General features: G+C 41.9%; 3 non-coding genes across 3 annotated transcripts; all 3 read left to right on the top strand.

Annotated features, from left to right (window-relative positions):
- Positions 1-13,325: 13,325 nt before the first annotated feature.
- On the top strand, positions 13,326-13,418 carry TRNAI-UAU (transfer RNA isoleucine (anticodon UAU)). The gene is given in 2 exon segments: positions 13,326-13,363; positions 13,383-13,418. It is a non-coding gene; the product is annotated as a tRNA-Ile (tRNA).
- A 333-nt stretch (positions 13,419-13,751) lies between these two features.
- On the top strand, positions 13,752-13,824 carry TRNAR-CCU (transfer RNA arginine (anticodon CCU)). The gene has a single exon. It is a non-coding gene; the product is annotated as a tRNA-Arg (tRNA).
- A 1,222-nt stretch (positions 13,825-15,046) lies between these two features.
- TRNAI-UAU (transfer RNA isoleucine (anticodon UAU)) lies at positions 15,047-15,139 on the top strand. The gene is given in 2 exon segments: positions 15,047-15,084; positions 15,104-15,139. It is a non-coding gene; the product is annotated as a tRNA-Ile (tRNA).
- The last annotated feature ends 164 nt before the right edge of the window (positions 15,140-15,303 follow it).

Raw genomic sequence — 15,303 nt, 5'->3', positions numbered from 1 at the left:
ATCTATGTCATCGGTAATAAAAAGATAGGCTTCATGAGCATACATTATCATACAGTACATATTGCACACTTGTTATTTTTCTGCTTGATATGTTGAACATTAAAACTGCAGTCGGACAGTGCCTTAAAAAAATTTCACTGAAGCCCAAACTATCCAACTATAAAAAAAAAAAAATAGAGTTTTAAGAAATGATTCATCTGCATTTCGATGTGTGTAATAACCATTTGATAATAATACACTGCAAGATTATGTGAACTGAATAGTGAAAAAATTAGAAATCCATGTGCATATACAGTGCATAGCGAGTACAAAAAATTCCATTATTAATTTTTTTTTTCAAATAAAGGGATACTGTAGGGGGTCGGGGGAAATTGAGTTAAACTTACCACGGGGATTCAAACTGTACTCCACACACATCATATGCCTGTGCAGCCACTCACCGATGCTCCGTCAACGCCTCCGGTTCACTTCTTGAATTTCAGACCTTAATCTATGAAAAAAATTTACCCTACATTGTCATTTCCTCAATCCTGTCGATGTCACCAGGAGCTTACTAGCCAGACAAAGACCATAATGACCTTGCACAGTATGCTCCTGGTGACATCAGCGGTATCGAGGCCATGCCAATACAGACGCAGTGAGTTTCACACTTTAAAGTGTGAAATTCAAGAAGAAAACAGGCATGCATGGCTGGATCAACGGTGAGTGGATGCGCAGGCACAGGATGTCTACGGGGGAACGTTTGAAGAACCGGGTAAGTTTAACTAATTTTGAACCGGACCACACTACAGGATACCTTTAAAAAACAAGAAGTAACATATCAGAATTAACAATGGCACAATCAGACAGGAACTAATTACATGTTGATAATCAATGGTAACAACCTCAAATAATGTACCACCAAACGACAACTAAATGTCCTTACAGAAGTACATATAGCTCAAAAACATATTTTTTTTGAAGTTATTAAAACACTGTACTCACTTCATGTGTAACTGATTAATCTTTATGAACAAAAATTAAAATAAACATTTATATTTACTTTATGAAAATAACAAAAGGAATACAGGTTTGTTAATAGTGTAGTAGGCACAGTAGATATACATGTGTATGTGTTCTTATAAGATGTTGGTTAGGTTATACTATAAATAAAGATTACAAGACAGACCAATGAAACGCAAATTTCACCAACATTAGAAGAAATGACTACAAATCTGCATACAGGCATCACTCAAAAAGTTTATGTAGCAACTTTATCAAGTCACAACACGACCCCACGCCACTCCAGATAGTTCTCCCTTATTCCTAGCAAGTACAGTATTAGCTTCAGTTGGCTTGAGCGATATTTGGCAGGTCGCCAGTACAAAGGTGAGACTCCATATTTTACAAATGTATACATGAGCGGATCCATTGTTAACAAATAAAAAGAGAATTTATGCAAAGCATAAATCCTTTATTCAATAGTACTTATTAAACCATGTAATTGAGCCTCTACTTGGATTAGCACCTCAACAAATGCACATGTTTGTGCAGCTAATTGTATCGTCCTCATTGCAAGTATGGTGCATATAATTCCTGCATCGTTTGATCTAACAAGCATATAATTAACAGTGCTTGCGATCTGAGTAGATTAGTCTGTTAGAAAGACACAATTTATGTACACTATCATAGTGTTCAATGGTAATAGTACATGTACAATTATGAAGGTGAATTTGTGTTGAAGTGGAAGACATTATACACAACAAAAATAAATAGCGGTTTAGATTATCATTGTATTAAAAAATTCAATAAATTACGACATGTCCGCTACTGATTCAAGTGGAAGCAATTCTATGTAACATTATTAAATTGTCACCGATCCACAAGTTCCAGGTGGTCTCCGTTGCAGCGCCTGGCCAGGCAAGAGACCTGGTCGAGCTTCTTGTGCATTCCAATATGCGCATCACGACGGGGCACCGACGTCACAGGATGTCCTCCATTCTTTACTGTGCAGGCTCAGTACTTCTTTGACTGCACAGTACAGCACGGAGGACATACGATGACGTCAGCGCGACAACGTGAGTTGCATTTTTGAGTGCATAAGAAGCCCTAAATGGACGCAGGCCTGTCCAGGTCAGGCGCTCCACCGGATACCACCGGGAGCCTGTGGACAGGGCCGGATTTGTACTTTTTACCGCCCAAGGCCAATTATACCGTCTGTATGGTTGTTATCTCCGTGTGCCCCAATGAGAATTCTACTTACATTATTGGATGTCACAGACAATAACTATTTCAGTAATACGCATATAAATTATAAGTTATATTTTCCTTAAGAACTTTCACGTTATGTTTTCCATCTCATTAATGATGGACCCATTGTGCCACCATGTGAGTTAGGCTGAAGTGTACCTGCAGGATAGAGCTTACAGGTCTTGCAGGGAAGACACAAGTACAGGACAGAGTTCAAAGGTTAAAGCTGTCCTTGTAGATAGGGATGGCTGCATGGAACAGCTTTACTGTCCCTCACTGAGCCGCCCCTAAATTTCTGGTGCCCTAGGCCATGGCCTATGTGGCCTTGCCAGAAATCCGGCCCTGCCTGTGGAGCCTGTAGAGCTGCGGCGAGGGAACCTCCTCCCTTCAAAGGTGCATTAAGAAGCAACAGGTAAACGGATAGGAATTTTTAATGTTTGGGGATATGACCTGAACCTTGACTTTAAGAACAGAGACATAATCAGGGCCTACCAATTAAAAATAGATGATTGTATGCAGATACCTAAAGTGCAATTTATGACAATGGTCATTCATGCACTATATTATATTTCTGTATTGCAGATTTCAACCAAACCCCTAATTCCGCTACATGGTCTTTTAATACATTTAAGCTGAATAAATCAGCCATTAACATAAGATGTAAAACAGAAAAATATTGTAGTTGAAATCCAACAATAAGTAGCTTCAATAGGTCAGTGATGGCTAACCTTGGCACTCCAGCTGTGACAAAACTACAAATCACATCATGCCTCTGCCTCCCCGATTGATGCTGACAGCTGTAAGAGTATTGCAATGCCTCATTGGACTTGTAGTTCCACCACAGCTATAGTGCAGAGGTTAGCCATCACTGCAATAGGTGTGCTATTGGCTTGTTATTTACATTAATAGTAATGTGTGTATATTATCAATATCACTGCATCTAAGATAAACACTGTTCAACGATGGGTATACTGAGTCTGTACTTATTTGAAAATGTTGTACTATTGATTATTGACATTGTCATTGGTGTAGATTAGGAAACTTACAATGTATAACATTATGTTAAAGTGTAACAAACAAGCTGGAAAAGTTCTTTTATTCATTGCTGTGCATAACATCACAAGTGTAACATTTTTAGAAACGCACCGTTTAACAGTGATATTACTTTAGTACATTACTAAGTTACATTTTTTATGAAGGTTATGAAAGTGTGAACATTTTTTCTAGAAACATAATAGTGAAATGTTGAATAATACAACATACAGTATGCAAATCAAAAACACAATGTTTATTAGGTCCACACATAAAAATAAAAAAAATATGTTTGATACTGAGAGACAATAAAATAATCATTAGTAAACTGAGTCCAAAATAATTTAGAAATGTTAATTTTGATGTTGCAAAGCACTCAATATGTACTGTAAATGCAAAACAAACAACCGGTTAGCTAACATTATCTAAATAGTTCCTTGGTGAAGGCACTTTTGATAATCTGCGAAAGCTTTAATCTCACATAACGTAACTTTAGCAAACGTGAAAATTTATACGTAGAAGATTATTTAGACATCAGCATTCAAAAAAATCTGATGTAAAATAAACAATTCGGAAGCATATAAAAATTGATAAAAGATAATAGTAGACAAATGTAGTTAAACATTGGAGGTGAATTTCGAAGTAAGGAGAGGGAAGGCTATGGGGCTTATACCAACTTCTGTCTGTTCTCTAGTTGATTTGTATCCTGTGCTTGCTCATTTCCACCCCGGTGTACTCACTTCTAAAAAGTATATTTAGAAGTGTTGAGGAGCCGTGTCCTACAAAGGACGCTAGGCTCCATACTACACTGGATTTAGTGTGCAAGAAAGTGTGCTTACGCATGCGCAATACATGTCCAACCTTCTTCAGGAGCTGTAGAGCACAATGCAAAATTTACAATACTCATTCAGAGGGGTAAAGAGTTTTTTGAATAAATTTGTCCAAAAACTGCTAACGGTTCAGAAAGCACTGCAAAATTGGAATCAGGAAAGCAGCATGAAGGCTCTATAGGAACCAGAGTCGTCCATCTCCTTTAATAAGTATATTGAACATTGTTAAAAATTACGGTTAACAATTCACGGGTAATCCCACCATTAAAAGATGTATCATTAACATATAAGTGATATCATGCTGATAAATACTAGGTCATGCACATTGAAGCTGACAATGGTAGAATGTTTGAGCATTATTTCTCTCTTTATGAAACATATTTTTTATCTTTTTTTGATTAAACATATCGAAGTATTAGTTTCTTAAAAAAAATAAATAATTGAAAATACATAAAGTTTATTACAAATGCAACCCCTTCATACAGTAATGAAAATGTTAAGGACAGAGATTTAGAAGCAGTGATTATTAACTGTAAAATGAACAAATACTGTAATATCTTATTTGTACTGTGAACCATAATTTAACATGTACAGTTCATACTGGACCTAAAGACATTGTGAATGTGATATGCATAATTAATAAAAAAAAGTTAAGATTTTAAATGCTATTTGTTAATAGTACATTGTTAATAATAAAAAAATTCAATTAGAAAAAGTTTAGCATATTGCATTTATTTAATATGTGTGTATTGCCAATATACCGAACAATGAATATAAAATACATCATACATAGTTTGCAGAGCGTAATGATAAAAAGAAATACAAAAATTTCATAGCGTAAAACAAGGTTAAGTACTATACTACTTCCCAAGTGTTGAGACCAAAGAACTCAGAACTAATCCTAGTACATTGCTGTGTTGCTACTGTTATCCACTAGACTAGTTCACAGGTGTTGAGACCAAGGACCTCACACCTAACACTAGTACATTGATGTGTTGATACTATTATATTCTAGAATTGTTGACATGTGCTGAGACCTAGGATCTCACACCAAAGATTAGGATATTGTCAGAATGTTACCTGTTATGGATAGAGATCGGCCGAACCTCCGATTTTAGGTTTGCAAACCTGTTTCTCGAACTTCCGTGGAAGGTTCGGTTCGCGTTAAAGTTCGCGGACCGCAATAGACTTCAATGGGGATGCCAACTTTGAAAAAAAAATAATAATTATGCTGTCCACAAAACTGATGGTAAAGATGTTTCAAGGGGTCTAACACCTGGAGGGGGGCTTGGCGGAGTGGGATAGATGCCAAAAGTCCCCGGGAAAATTATGGATTTGACACAAAGCAGCGTTTTAAGGGCAGAAATCACATTGAATGCTAAATGACAGGCCTAAAGTGCTTGAAAACATCTTGCATGTGTATATATCAATCAGGTAGTGTAATTAAGGTACTGCTTCACACCGACACAAAAAACTCACTGTGTAACGCACCACAAACAGCTGTTTGTGTAGTGACTGCCGTGCTGGACTGGTGCACGCACCATGGAGAGAGTGAAGGTTTTGGTGGATTAACAGCCCATATGGTTCAATGAACAGAACAGGTATGCAGTGGCGGGTTCACTGAACAGTACAGGTATGCAGTGGCGGGTTCACAGAACAGGTATGCAGTGGTGGGGTCACTGAACAGAACAGGTATGCAGTGGCGGGTTCAATGAACAGAACACGTATGCAGTGTCGGGTTCACTTAACAGAACAATTATGCAGTGGCGTGTTCACTTAACAAAACAGGTATGCAGTGGCAGGTTCACTGAACAGAACTGGTATACAGTGGCGGGTTCACTGAACAGAACAGGTATACAGTGGCAGGTTCACTGAACAGAACAGGTATGCAGTGGCGGGTTCACTGAACAGTACAGGTATGCAGTGGCGGGTTCACTGAACAGAACAGTTGAACCCACCACTACATACCTGTACTGTTCAGTGAACCCGCCACTGCATACCTGTTCTGTTCAGTGAACCCGCCACTGCATACCTGTTCTGTGAAGAGATGTATGTGAGGAGTGATCAGCAGTCTGTGGAGGAGGGTGACATGATGAGGACAAATAAAGAGGAGTAAACTGTTACAGAGAGCAAAACAGGGCGGAGTCCAGGCATCAGGAACCTCTAAGAGACTCGTCTCTCTGTCTCCACAGACTGTACAAGGAATGATGATGTCATTGGACAAGAGTCTCCTGCAGATATCCTGGTTACCCCAAATATTCTCCCAGACTCCAAACACCTTCACCTGTCTAACCCTGAAGGGCCCCATACCCAGCACAGCTCTCCCCCTGCTGGAGGGTCTCATTCCTGTTCCACATGTGGGAAATGTTTTTTATGGAAATCACATATTTTCAGGCCTGAGAGATGTCACACTGGTGAGAAGCCCTTTTCATGTGCTGAGTGTGGGAAATGTTTTGGAGAGAGAGGAAGCCTTGTCATACATGAGAGATGTCAGACTGGTGAGCAGCCCTATTCATGTGCTGAGTGTGGGAAATGCTTTGGAGAGAGAGGAAGCCTTGTCATACATGAGAGATGTCAGACTGGTGAGCAGCCCTATTCATGTGCTGAGTGTGGGAAATGCTTTGGAGAGAGAGGAAGCCTTGTCATACATGAGAGATGTCAGACTGGTGAGCAGCCCTATTCATGTGCTGAGTGTGGGAAATGCTTTGGAGAGAGAGGAAGCCTTGTCATACATGAGAGATGTCACACTGGTGAGAAGCCCTTTTCATGTGCTGAGTGTGGGAAATGCTTTGGAGAGAGAGGAAGCCTTGTCATACATGAGAGATGTCAGACTGGTGAGCAGCCCTATTCATGTGCTGAGTGTGGGAAATGCTTTGGAGAGAGAGGAAGCCTTGTCATACATGAGAGATGTCAGACTGGTGAGCAGCCCTATTCATGTGCTGAGTGTGGGAAATGTTTTGGAGAGAGAGGAAGCCTTGTCATACATGAGAGATGTCAGATTGGTGAGCAGCCCTATTCATGTGCTGAGTGTGGGAAATGTTTTGGAGAGAGAGGAAGCCTTGTCATACATGAGAGATGTCAGATTGGTGAGCAGCCCTATTCATGTGCTGAGTGTGGGAAATGTTTTGGAGAGAGAGGAAGCCTTGTCATACATGAGTGATGTCAGAATGGTGAGCAGCCCTATTCATGTGCTGAGTGTGGGAAATGATTTGGAGAGAGAGGAAGCCTTGTCATACATGAGAGATGTCAGACTGGTGAGCAGCCCTATTCATGTGCTGAGTGTGGGAAATGCTTTGGAGAGAGAGGAAGCCTTGTCAAACATGAGAGATGTCACACTGGTGAGCAGCCCTATTCATGTGCTGAGTGTGGAAAATGTTTTGGAGAGAAAGGATACCTTATCATACATGAGAGATCTCACACTGGTGAGAAGCCGTATTCATGTGCTGAGTGTGGAAAATGTTTTGAACGTAAATCATTGCTTGTGAGACATTTGTGTTGAGTCTGGAAAATGGTTTGACCAGAAGTGTTCTTTTCCAGTGTTTCTTTTACTTGCATTTGCAGGTGTTTGTAAGCGTTGGTCCCTAGCATACCTCAAGCATCTTACAGGTTGTGGCATCTTACAGGTTAAACGCTCTGCTACCTTATATTATGTGTTTGTTGAGTTTACTTGGTGTTTAATAGGTATTTTGACAGGAAGCCAAAGGAACCTGGAACATTTCTTCTACTGTGCGGAGAGTATGGAGAGTGCTGGAGTGTGTGCTGCTCCCCCCAGGCCCCTGTAAGCCAAAATGCAAAGCAATATAACAGAAGGCAGTAGCTGGGATGGAAGCTGTGGCTCCCCTACAAAGTACTCGCAGCACACAGTCTGAGAACCACTGGTGTCAACTTTTCAAAGGTTTCAGAAAATTTGGTTACCTTATTTTTGGTCATAGAGTCTTCATGTTATCGATAGAAATATCTCTGTTATTTACATGCTTAGATAAGCTTTATAGGCAGCACGGTGGTGTAGTGGTTAGCACTCTTACCTTGCAGTGATGGGTCCCAAGTTGGAATCCTAGCCAGGTCAACATATGCAAGGAGTCTGTATGTTCTCTATGTGTCTGTGTGGGTTTACTCTAGGCAATACTGTTTCCTCCCACATCCCAAAAACATACCGATAAATTAATTGGCTTCACCGTAAATTGGCCCTAGACTACGCTACATATACTACGATACATATACTACTACACAATACATACATAGACCTATGACTATAGTAGGGAGTAGATTGTGAGCTCCTCTGAGGGACAGTAACAGACTATATACTCTGTACAGCGCTGTGGAAGATGTTGGCGCTATATGAACACTAAATAATAATAATAATACAGTGGCAGGTTCACTGAACAGAACAGGTATACAGTGGCGGGTTCACTGAACAGAACAGGTATGCAGTGGCGGGTTCACTGAACAGTACACGTATTCAGTGGCAGGTTCACTGAGCAGGTATGCAGTGGTGGGTTCACAGAACAGGTACGCAGTGGTGGGTTCACAGAACAGGTATGCAGTGGCGGGTTAACTGAACAGGTATGCAGTGGTGGGTTCACAGAACAGGTATGCAGTGGTGGGTTCACAGAACAGGTATGCAGTGGCGGGTTCACTGAACAGGTATGCAGTGGTGGGTTCACAGTACAGGTATGCAGTGGTGGGTTCAAAGAACAGGTATGCAGCCAGGAAAAAGCCAAGCCTAACTAATCTTTCCCTATGAGAAACTGTCTGCAGCAGCTCGGACTACTCTCACTAACACAGGCACACGAGTGAGCGTAATGGTCGCCGCTGCCTGCCTTTTATTAGGGGGGGGGGGGATCCAGGGGATAGTGTAGCCGAATTGACTACACTGGGCCTGCTGACTGTTATGTAGAGGGTCAAAGTTGACCCTCATGGTGCATTATGGGGAGAACCAAACTTCCGCATAAGTTCGCCTGCGGGAAACGAACGCAAACCACTGAAGTTCCCATGGAACCGTTCGCAAGCGAACCGTTCGGCCCAACTCTAGTGGAGGGGTCAGGTCCCGAGCGGGGTTGGTATTACTGCAGGAGCCATGGGGGAATGAACGGGAGGGCACGGATGGCGTCCTCAATGCATCTGGATTATGAAAAGGTGTTTAACTGTTTTCACATTTGTGGCCTCGGAAGTCCTTTAGAGTGCTGTGCAGTCTGCATAGGCGTGATTGCGGCTGCGCAGCTCCAGACCCTCCTCTCAACCCGTCATCAATATGCGTGCATACATTGGACTAATCGGGAGGAAGTGCTAGAGCTGCGCAGACGCAATCGCGTCTATGCGTAACGCGCAGCCGCAGAAATCTGTGTTGTCCATATTGAGGGGGGAATGACTTGAAAACACAACCCAGTCAGAGGGGTCGGGACTCGACCATGGAAATTATTAGTGCTGGAGCCATGGCGGAATTCACGGGAGGGTGCGGATGGCGTCCTCAATGGATATGGATTAATAAAAGGTATGTAACTTTTTTTAACATTTGTGGCCTATGAAGTCCTTTAAAAAATTTTATTTATTATTTTTTTTATTGGCTGAGTGTGGGAAATCTGAAAAAAAAATTGCGTGGGGTCCCCCCTCCAGAGCCTCTGTAACCCCTTGTCCCCCATGCAGGCTGGGATAGCCAGAATGCGGAGCCCCGTCCGACTGTGGCTTCTCAACCTGAGCTATACCACCCCGCATGGTCCATGATATGGGGGGCTCCGGGGGGGGGGAGGGGAGGCCGAGCATTCCACTACACCCACCGGAGCCCTTGTCCAATCCATGGACAAGGAGCTCTTCCCCACCTCCGGTACCCGAGGAGGAGGTGGGGGCGACGACTCCCTGGGGGGCGGTTCATGGTGGCATGTGGGAGTACCCTTTAAGAAGGGGACCACAGATGCCCATGCCATCCCAGGAGAAATGAGTATGGAGGTACAAAGTACCACTAACACATTTCAACAAAGGGTTAAATGAAATAAAAACACAAACACGAACAATGTCCTTTAATGTTCTTAATGAACCATAAATACTTACCTGTCCCTTTATATAAATTTACAACCCACAATTTCCACAATAATTGATCCAAGGAACTGTATCCTATTATGTTGCAATCTTCTATTAAGTTAATGGAAGATCTCCAAAGACCCCCACACACATAGCAGAGAATGCGTCTTTTCGGATGCATAGCTGCTAGCTCCCGCTGTCTCCCCCCACCTGCCTGCACCTGTCAACCCCCACCTAGGTTTGCACCCAGTGCACCCATGGGTGCGCTGGATGCAAACCTAGGTGGGGGTTGACAGGTGCAGGCAAGTGGGGAGAGACAGCAGCTGGAGCCAGCAAAATCACGACCTTCCATGGACGCATTGTCTGCTATACTAACGGCTCGTGAATGAACTGGATCGTTTTAATGAATCGGTTCTTTTTCTAAGAATCGAATATTTTTTTATTAATTTAAAAACAATTTTTTTAAAAAGTATAAGGTGTTTTGGAGAATAGTTTTATTCCTCTTCTTTACACTGTGTTTATTCACATTCAAAGTAATTTTAGTGTTGCTAGATTTTAAAGGGGCTTTGCAATTAACCATTAAAGTCGGCGGGGGTATATTTTTCCACGGTCAGAAGGATAATTTACATTGAAAATGTACAATTGATTTTCAAAGAAACTATAAGGTATTTTTGAAAAAAAAATGTACACTCTTGTACTAACTGAAAGATGTCAAGGTGTTAGAAACCTTGCAACTTTTTTTCAATCACTTTTGTCGGCAGCATAAATGTTTCTAGTTTTCAAACTTCACCTCACCATTGAAGTCTATTGCGGTTAGCGAAGTTCATGCGAACCGAACCTTCCACGGCAGTTCACATACAGGGTTCACAAACCAAAAATCACAGGTTCACAACATCGGATAGGTGATAGATAGGTGATTAGTAGGGAGAATATGTGAAAAGATTGGACTGGGGAGTTGATAAGAACGGGTGTGTGGTGATATGTGAGGTTGGGGGCTGGGGATTGGGTAGAAGCATGAGGCAGATTAGGGTGTAATGTGATGGGTAGTAGTGACGGGTAGTGACAGGGTTGCTTGATAGATGACAAGTAGGTGATTAGAAGGGAGAATATATGCGAACTGTGCACTACCGAGTTGATCAGAGGGGGTCTGGGGGGCTCTTTGAGGGTGTGGCTGCTGATTGGGTGAGCCCAAAGGGCAGTTTAGAGTCTGCTCTGATGGGTACCACTTACAAGTGGTAACAGGGGTAGATTGATGGATGATTGACGGGTGATTGACTGGTGATTATATTGAAGGATAGATGTATACAGTACACAGGGGGGGGGGGGGGCTGTGAAGAATCGGAGGGTGTGGGGGGTGATCAGAATACACCAGGGGACAGTTAAGGGCCTAATGTAAACAATAGCTTTAACAGATAGTCACAGGGCGAGAGTAATGGGTGATTATAGAGTGATTGGGTGAAAAAAAGGGTCTGAAGGGGTGGGCGGGGAGGGGGGGGGCGGCTGAAGGGTGCTTTGGGCGATCTGAGGGAAGGGGGTGGCAGGATCCGTTTGACTAGGGTGACTGAAGACTGCCAAGGTGGTCACTCGATCACTGGGACCACCAGGGCAGGCGGCAGACTGTATGAAACACGTATTATACATTACAAGGAGTATTATACGCATTACATGCAGCAATACAAGGGTAAAGAAACCGACGGCGCTTAAAAACAGCCAGCGGGTTGACGTCACGGATGGGCGGAACATATTGCCGGCGGATGCACACGCATCACAGGGCACAATCAACGGCTAAAAAGTGTCCAAGGACCCTAAGCTACTTGCCAAAACAGGGTCCTGGGACTGACACTTTTGCGGCGCAGTAGGCGAGTGGATACACACATTTGTTGATGAGAATGAAATGCACTTTTAATTAATAATCAATTATTCTTGACATACACTCTCATAGGGACATAAATTAAGATTAGTAGACAATTAGCTAGTTTGTGTGGTACTGATTTAACACAGGGGTATTGGAGTTTGGAAGATAATTATTATTTTGGTGGAAATATAGATAGTTAATGTGGTGGAGATTTAGTACAGGGGTAAAACATTGTACTTTGGTGAAATTTTTGAAACAGGTTTAGTTGCCGGTTCGAAACCAGTCAATGCTCTTGTTTTATTAGGATTACATTTTTATTTATAGATGCACTGCTATGTATACATTAAAAAAAGGAAACTGTAATAAAAAAAAAAAAGAGGATTAATTTTTTATTTTTTTTTATATCCCAGCTGCATAACGAATCTAACGTTGGAAAACGTGGAAAACGAAGTGGGATGACAGAATAAACATGAGAGACAAGCAATTACTGGCTAAACCAATAAAGAAAAATAACTGTAGTGATTAGTTAAAAAGAATCAGTACATCTATTTTTCATAAGTTTGCAGCCAGAAATTTCTTTTCTCTCATCTTCATGCGTCCCACTTCATTTTGTAAATTGTATGCGTTCTGCAGCTGTGATATTATAAAACAAACATTTTACTTCATGAAGAAATTATTTTATAAATAATATATAATTGTATAAGAAATCGTTAATTACTGTAAAAATAGAAGCAGTATCTAGATCTATTAAGGTAAAAAAAATTAGGACGGTCACAGGATTCGAACCTGTAAAATTCACATCACAGCCCAGCACTTTACCAGTGTGCTACAACTGCACTTCTCAAAACTACAGAACATTACTTACATATCCTTATGCGTCACAAAAGTATGCTAAACAGCGCCATCTACGGATCGAATATTTTAATACAAACCAAGCCGCCACAGCCATCATGATTCACAATCGTGTTGCAGTCAGCAGAAGAAAATAGAATAGCGCTTCACACTGTGGATGATGCAACACGCGTTCAGTTAAAGAAGGTGACACTATTTGAATTTGAAAACGAAATTTAACATTATTTCAATATAACGCTAAATATAAACGATAAATAACGTTCAAAAAGGGTAAAAGATAAAGCATAAAACGAAAAAAAAAATAATTCTAAAACGAAAAAAAAAAATTGATAAAAACGATATTTTTCGTTTAAAACACGTTAGCGTTCACTGTCTGGCGCCATTATTTGGCCGGCGCCATTTTTAACGGACCCGCTTATAATGATTTATGACATGTGCTTCATTTTAACGAGTTACGCATCACAGGCCAAGTGTCCTGGTGATAAAGGCACCTCCCCAACAGCAGCAACGGAGCTCCAGTGGTGCAATCGGTTAGCGCGCGGTACTTATAAGACAGTATCTGTTGAGCAATGCCGAGGTTGTGAGTTCGAGCCTCACCTGGAGCAGAGATAGTTGCCCTTTTGCTTCCTTTAATCACCTTTCTCCTATGACCCAAAACATTCAAGCCAAAGGGTGCCAGTATGCCACTGCTACACGCAGGAGCTGTCATTGCCCAACAAGGGAAGCTTGTTTTGAGTGAGGATGAGGACCAAAAAGAATGAGACCAATGCTTTTGCTTGTTGAAGAGCAGTGGAGGAAGCTGGCAAGAGCTATATCACCTGCAAAATCCATGGCACAACACAAGGAAAAGAAGTACGTCCATTTGCAACTCATTTGCTACAAGAGGCATTGTGCAGTCTCTGTGGAGCAAAAGCCTACTTGCTGCACTTCTACAGCATGCCCCAGTGGCCTAATGGATAAGGCACTGGCCTCCTAAGCCAGGGATTGTGGGTTTGAGTCCCATCTGGGGTGGCACAATCCTTCTTTGGCCCTTACATGTAGCATACCAACACACATTGTACTCTGATACAAATGACTTGGATTCTCATGGCTGCCAAAGGCTTTTAAAGTGGACCAGAACTCTTGCACAGGAAAGAAGGAGAACATAGAGAAATGCACCCTGTGTATGTATTTAGAGACTTTAGCCTGTCCCCCTCATTTGTGTCTAATCACTAGTTGTGGTGATCACCCTGGGTCACATGACTGCCAATGGCAGATAAGCTCATTTGAAAGCACAGCCTGTTAACAATATGTCTGCTTCCATCAGTCAGGAAGTAGAAACAGTGCAGATTTATCTTAGGATTTCTATTAGCTGTAACAAAGAAATGTTTCTTGTTTAAAGGTTGTTATGCTGTTGCGTATCTTTTAGAGCAGAAAGGACGTTCTGAGTTCAGGTCCACTTGAAATTCGACAAGGCTTTCAATGGGTATCCCACATCTCGTTACAAAAGGTCAAAGAAATGTAAAGTCACTATCATGTCACCACACTATGGAAAATCATAGCAAATCCACCTTCAAAATGCACTTCCTGCTGATTTTCACGGACCCACTTCAAAGCTAGATGCAACGCGCAATTGTGAACATCTCAATTGGCCGGCTCTGCTGTCATATATATTTATATCTTCTATAATAATAAATTCAATCTGTCATTTTGGGTGCTGTGTGTAAGATACGCCTTGCCCAGTAAATACCCCAGGGATTCCCTGCATCATGCCTGCATGTGTAGTCTGCCCAACTCAGCCGACTGCATTGCGACTCTGGAGGAGTGGCACCTGCTGGGGATAAAACATGACTTGAGATAGGTGTGCTTTTCCTTATTATCGCCTTATATGCAGTAGGAACATGCACATTTAGCAGCAGACCAGAATGATCTCACACCTTTTCAGAGGTATTCATGGCTTTCAAAGCCTGCTCTCATGGCCTATTCTCTCACCACCACAAAAAAAGTGTGATTGTGTGCTCCTAGTCTGTGTCAAGCCTCCATTGAAGTCCACTCACCTCTATGGAGATGATCTTAATAGTCACCTTGGCTTGCTGATTTGGACAAACGCTCCCTGTCTTCTACCGGTTTTCTTCTTAACAAACAATTGACTTGGTCTTATAATGATTTATGACATGTGCTTCATTTTAACGAGTTACGCATCACAGGCCAAGTGTCCTGGTGATAAAGGCACCTCCCCAACAACAGCAACGGAGCTCCAGTGGCGCAATTGGTTAGCGCGTGGTACTTATAAGACAGTATCTGTTGAGCAATGCCGAGGTTGTGAGTTCGAGCCTCACCTGGAGCAGAGATAGTTGCCCTTTTGCTTCCTTTAATCACCTTTCTCCTATGACCCAAACCATTCAAGCCAAAGGGTGCCAGTATGCCACTGCTACACGCAGGAGCTGTCATTGCCCAACAAGGGAAGCTTGTTTTGAGTGAGGACCAAAAAGAATGAGACCAATGCTTTTG

This window comes from Hyperolius riggenbachi, chromosome 3, assembly GCF_040937935.1.
Source record: "Hyperolius riggenbachi isolate aHypRig1 chromosome 3, aHypRig1.pri, whole genome shotgun sequence".
NCBI classification, from domain to species: Eukaryota; Metazoa; Chordata; class Amphibia; order Anura; family Hyperoliidae; genus Hyperolius; species Hyperolius riggenbachi.
The sequence above is the reverse complement of the archived record's forward strand: the minus strand, read 5'-3'. Positions and strand labels throughout refer to the sequence as shown.